The sequence below is a fragment of the Artemia franciscana genome, chromosome 20 (genome assembly GCF_032884065.1).
Source record: "Artemia franciscana chromosome 20, ASM3288406v1, whole genome shotgun sequence".
Taxonomy (NCBI): domain Eukaryota; kingdom Metazoa; phylum Arthropoda; class Branchiopoda; order Anostraca; family Artemiidae; genus Artemia; species Artemia franciscana.
This window is the reverse complement of record NC_088882.1, coordinates 22083049-22089362: the sequence shown is the minus strand read 5'-3', so window position 1 is coordinate 22089362 and position 6314 is coordinate 22083049.

Genomic DNA, 6314 nt, shown 5'->3' with positions numbered 1-6314 from the left:
CATTTGTTATTTGGATAATATACTGAATTTTTTGAGGGGGGGAGGAACCCGGAAGGAGCTTTTCAGGGTAAATTTTACACGGGGTGTAAGAAATGGGTTTTCCTGGCATGGTTTGAAAAACAGTTAGAAATAAAATTAAAAATAAATCAATTTTTTCAATTGAAAGTAAAGAGCAACATCAAAATGAACAGAAATTATTCCGCATAAAAATGGAGCTGGTCCTTCCCCAGCTTTCGTTATTGACATTAAATGTGGACTTTTTGTCAAAATTCTTTAAGGAAGACTGCTTAAACACAAAGGCCCTTAAAGTTGAGTGTGAAATAATTTGAAAGAACCGTAAGATTTTCATGTAAACAGCAAGGATTGGCGAAGGGTCATGAGGCAGCCCCTTTCATACACATAATAGTTTCCGTTTGTTTTAAATTTTAAAGGTGCTGCTTAGTCTCAGTTGAAAAAACTTTTTTTTTCTTTAATTACTAATAAATACAGCGGAATGAGTGAAGATATAAAAAGTAGGGTGATTCGGTTGGAAAAAGCGGCAGCTGAAAAAAGTTTAGGAGAGAATATTGATTAGTTTTATTCTCGGACTGTGATAAGTATACTTGATGTTGTGATAGCTGCTTCCACTCCTACCACTTTATTGGGAGATCTCCGGAGTTTTTGGAAAATCTCCCGACTGAAATTTTCTCCCGATAAACTCCCAATTCCTATTGAATTGAGCTCTGTACAACTTAAAGTTTCCGTTTCGCGATTGTTTGGCCAAATGCAAAATATGTCTTTGTTGCCCGTAAAAAGGGAATTTTAAAGCCCCTGGCCGCGTTTGATTCGTGGAAGTCAACTGTGGACCCTTATTAATGACCTAGTCGGCAGCTTGTCCCGTGAAAGACTATTTTTGTGTTCGAAAAAGGGTGCATTTGATTCTCAGTTAATAACTTCATCTGATTTGATCAGTCAGCTCAGATACTTCATTTCCACTAGATAATTTGTGTAAAATAAGGACGTGACTTACCTTACGTGACGGGGTTTTTTTTAGGGTAAGTACCAAGTTTACTGGAACTGGACAATTATACATCCCTGCACGTGGGCAATCCAAGAAGTAGGCTACTGACCTGTCTTAAGGGGTAGACGGCTTTTCTGCTTCTGTGGTCTGTTTCTTTGCCAAAATAACATGTTTTAATTTGAAACCAATTCTTAACCTGTTGCCAGTTCAAGGATTCCATTGTACTAATTCGAATACACTATTCTTACGGGTCTTATAGATATCCAGTATTCGCCAGACTAATAGCCTAGCCTATTTCAAAATAACAATTTCGAGTGTCAGCAAAATCGGCTTCACAATATAGGAGGATGGATTTTAAAATGTAGGCCAAAACCAGTTATACCAAACCTGTTTTCAAAGAGACAAATATGTTTTCAAAGTGCCGATATTTCTAAATTTTATGTCGCTGTGTTTAAAGTGTATTAGATGTGAATGATTTTGCTCCTCAAAGTGTGTTATTTTGTTCTGTTTTGGGGAGATCACAAATCTCGAAAAACTGTAAGAATGGAGGGATCGGAATATCAGGGACCCGAACAAACTGAATTATAAATAAATTTACTCGGTCCGATAGTCGTGGGGGGAGTGAAGGAAGGGGGTATACGGAATATTGAGTCATGCGTAAATTTGAAACGGGTGATCGGATTCGAGTGAAATTTTAACAATTGAACAGAGGGTATGTATCTGGTGATTTTTTCATGTCCGTACCGAATCCAACAACTATTGGGGGCGGAGGATGCGTGACCAGCTTAGACTGGAGAGATCGGGTTGCAACTTTGTGGGAATAAAAAACAGATACTCAAGATAAATCATTTACAGAACCGGATTGGCTCTGGGTACTGTGTGGGGAGTTTGAGGTAGACCCTGAAGCCATACCGTTTATTGGCACGCCACCGCTGAAAAAGCTCCGGCGCGTTACCGCCGTTTTTCATTTGATGCGCCATAGCCACCGCCGTTTAAATGACAAAAAGTAATGAAAAAGACCGTCATATGCCATTGAAGTTTCTTTTTAGCATGTCCACGCGCACTGTCCCGACCATGATAATTTAGTCTATGCTAATTACGCTTGTCTGGTCTTGGTTTGCTCAAGTACCATAGCATACCATCGCAACGTCTATTTTGCTCTCCGACTTTTGATAGTTCGGACACTTCCAGCTAGGTGCTAGACAACGATACTTGGCATGCGTAAAAAGGAACAGGAAAAATGCTGTCATTTTCATTCCAGGATTCCATTATCGGTTGGGGAGGGGTATACAAAGCTTTATGAAAGATCGCGCAGTAAGGAACTGTACCGACATCATGAAAATTGAGATTGAAGACGAAGCCAGTTATGTAAATCTGCAAAAGGTCTACCTCGGCTTAGATGCCAAAGCAGCAAAGGCTGACCTTCTTGCGTCTAGTGATGGACGAAATGCCGATCCCGACGAAGTTGACAAGGCTTATTGTACCGCGAGAGAATGTTACAAGGAAGTGGTGATCCAGATTAAAAACCACTTCTCTTTCTACTCGGACAGTTTCGCCTTCTCCGAACTACTTAACGCTGTTCAGGCTCAGGATCTGAATCCTCCTAGCCTGGCACCATTTTTGCGAAATATAGCTTACCCTCCTGGTCCGAAAGTCTGATAGACAGAGAGTGGAGAAAGCAGAGTTCTGTAAGACAGCCAATAATGAAGATTGCAGTTCGCTCTCAGTAACTGACTACTGGAAGCTTATATTTGTCCAGAAATACTCTAACGACAAACCAAAGTTTGGTAACCTGAGGCTTGTCGTTGAGTACTTGTACGCTCTACCGTTTTCGAACGTAATAGCGGAGAGACTGTTTAGTACTTTGAAGGACGTCAAAAAAGACAAACATAATAGTCTGTCGACAGTTACGATTAGTTCGACGCTTCAGACTAAACTTGGCATGAGTAGGCTTAATGTGACACCTCAGTCTCTCGTCGTAGATGGGAGCATGAGGCAGTTACTGATAGGCGGTGCTTACGCAACTGCTACTGAAGCTATTGCCGCTATCTTGAAATCGGCTTCTTTAGCACAAGCTCGTCTGGCCCCAGGAAGAGCAAACAATATCGTTGACGATCAGGATTAGCTGCAGTGTAATCTAGTGAAAATTCTGACTGTGATTCGTATTCATAATTCTAGTTCAAATTATGTGTAAAGTAGTTTTAGCTGCAGTGTGATATAGTGAAAAATTCTGCCTGAGTTCTGTGACTCGTATTTATAATCCTTGTTCTAATTATGTGAACAAGTAGTTTTAGATAACTTTCAATAAAACCATTTAGTTTACATAAGTTTTGTATGAAAGAAACATTATTCCTTGTTCCTGTTTTTTTTTTTTTTTTTACACTACATCAGAAGACAAGACAGCCCAACGACGAAAATACAAAGGCAAAAAACTCTCTTAAAACGATTTTCCAGGTCCTTTCTTTGTTGATAGATTACAAACAGTTGTGTGAAGAAGTCTGGTCGGAAAAGTGTTTTAGAATACTTTAAACCTTAATAATCTTGCTCTTTTTTTTCGATGTTTGCTTCATCTCGTCAAACTATATTGATAGCTGATTTTGGACTAATAATGAGTCTTCACCTTCCGGAATAGGGGTTCCCAGATATTTTGGAATTTCTTCTGGGATACTTTAAAACTTCGGAATTCTGGAAGTTCAAAAGCCCTTTTTTCTGTATCATTGTGATATACTTTCAGACCGGTTCATATTCCAGATGCAAGAAGAAGAAGACGTCAAAGAACGATCTGGAAGCCCAGATTCCAGGAGTTCTGGGAGGTGAAAACCGAAATCAAGACTCTAAAACATATTTTCGATTCTACTTGTTGTGTCTCTCTATTACTGACATTTTTATCACCAACACAACTGGTATATGAGACAAAACAGTTGTTTAAAACCTCCTGGTTTTTTCTCCGACTTAAAGCAAAAACCCCCGATAATCTGCCGATTTTTTTGAGTCGTTACTGATTTTCAGAAAAAAAAGTGGAAGCACTGCTCGGCTATTCTACTTTTAACATCTTCACTGCATCCACCATCTTTGCTTATAATACTAACTAGGTAGGTAAAGCCGTCTAATTGATCGATTCCTTACCCAACATCACCTCTTCACCTTCACTTATTTCCAGTCTAAGCTACGTAATCTTCATTACATCAATTTTGAAACCTATTCCTACACTCTGAGCCTTCAAAACCTCTAAAAATTCATTCATTTTACTGATATTTTCATCTAAAAAGCTCAAGTCATCAGCATAATCAATGTCTAGGAGAGTTTTGTTTCCCCAATTGATTCCGTGCTGATATATAGTCTTTGGTGTTCCCCTTAGGACAGGGTCTATCAAAATAACCCATATAAATGGCGACAGGATGCTACCCTGCTTAAATTGCGATTTAATACGACACCAGCTACTAACCTTATTTCTTACCTTAACCGCAGCAATGTTTTCTCGTACAAAACACTAATCATTTTCATGCATCAATCTGGGATCAAACATTTCGTGGCAACGAACTGTAAGTAAGGAGCGACCCGGCTCAATAGTAACGAAAACTCTAAAAAAAAGGAATTTTCATACCAATAGATATATGAAAAGAAGCCAATTTTTATGCTAATTTCAAATTTACAAGTTTGACCAAGTTTATTCTTACCCATTAAAGGTTACAAGCCTGAGAAAATTTGCCTTATTCTAAAAAAAAGTGGAAACACCCTCTAAAAATCACAGAATGTTAATGAAAATCGCATCATCAAATTCAGCGCATCAGAAAACCTTCCTGTAGAGGTTTCAAGTTCCTATCTGCAAAAATGTGGAATTTTATATTTTTTTGCCAGAAGAAAGATTACGGTTACGTGTTTATTTACTTTTTTTCCAGGAATGACCTTAAAACCCAGTGATACTAGAATATCGTGAGAGGGCTCATTTGAACAGATGTCAAAAGTTCTAGCGCCCATTTTAAGTAACCAAAAAATTGGAGGGGAACTAGACCTTTCCCGCGCCCCTTTTCTCTCAAAATTGTCCAATCAAAATTTTGAAATAGCCATTTTGTTCAGCATAGTCAAAAGGCCGAATAACTCTGCCTTTGGAGATATAATAACCCAAAGCGCAAGGGGAAAGGTCTTTAAGTTACAAAATGTGCCCATTATTTATGCATAGTATTTGTTATTGGGAAGTGTGCACGCATTTTTGGGACAAGGAGGGAATTTTCTACTGGTGGGGTTTCTCACAGTTTTAATTTTACATGGGGAGGAAAGTTTCCAAGGCGTGAATTTTCCAGGGGAAATTTGCCAGAATTCCTATGCGAAATTCATTTTATGGCTTGCACTCTCTTTGTCGACTCAAGTGTTCAGGATAAATTTTCACCGGCATTTAATTGTCTAGAGAACAAATCCCATGGAGAAGAGGGATTGTTCCATGGAGGTGTATCCAGATTGCCTGGCGTTACTTAAAAAAACTATCAGAAATTAAATAAAACAACAAGTTTTTTCAACTGAAGGTAAGGAGCAACATTAACATCAAAACGAACTTTAGTTATTACGTATAATAAGGGGTTGCTCTTCCTCAACACCTCACTCTTTACACTAAAGTTTGAATTCTGTCCCAATTCTTTAAGAACGACTCCTGAAATACTATGTTCGTTCAATTAGAACAATAAGATTTTTTCAAAGTACTTAAAAACTTAGCGTAAAGAGCAAGGTGCTGAGGAAGAGCAACCCCCCTCATATACGTAATAACTTCTGTTCGTTTTAAGTTTTAATGTTGCTCCTAACTTTCAGTTATTTTTTTATTATTTAATACCATACAAGGGTAAGACCTTTGGTAAAGGTCTTATATCGACTGGATGAAACCTTAGCTCATAATCTAGAAAACTGACTCAGGAACTTTTCAATTATTAATCTAAGAGTGAAAATTCGGTCGATTCCTCCTCCACCCTTCCTAAAACCACACCGTTCTTCTCTTAAACTTTATCCACAGCATCTCTAAGTCCAAAAAGTATCATCATACCAAGTAATTTGCTTCCTACAGAAACCAAGTTAATGCCTCTATAATTACCATATTTATACTTATCACCCTTCTTATAGAGGTGTTTAATTAAAGCTTTCATAAAATCGCTAGATACTTCATCTTTTTCAAAAATCCTATTCAAAATCTTAAGCACGTAATGCTGACTTCACAACCACCATATTTAATTAACGTATCTTTTAAAAAGGATAGGTATCTCAATCGTTTAGAATCCACTAGGATAATTTTGATTTTAACGATCACGAGAAGAACCATCTTGGAAATCAC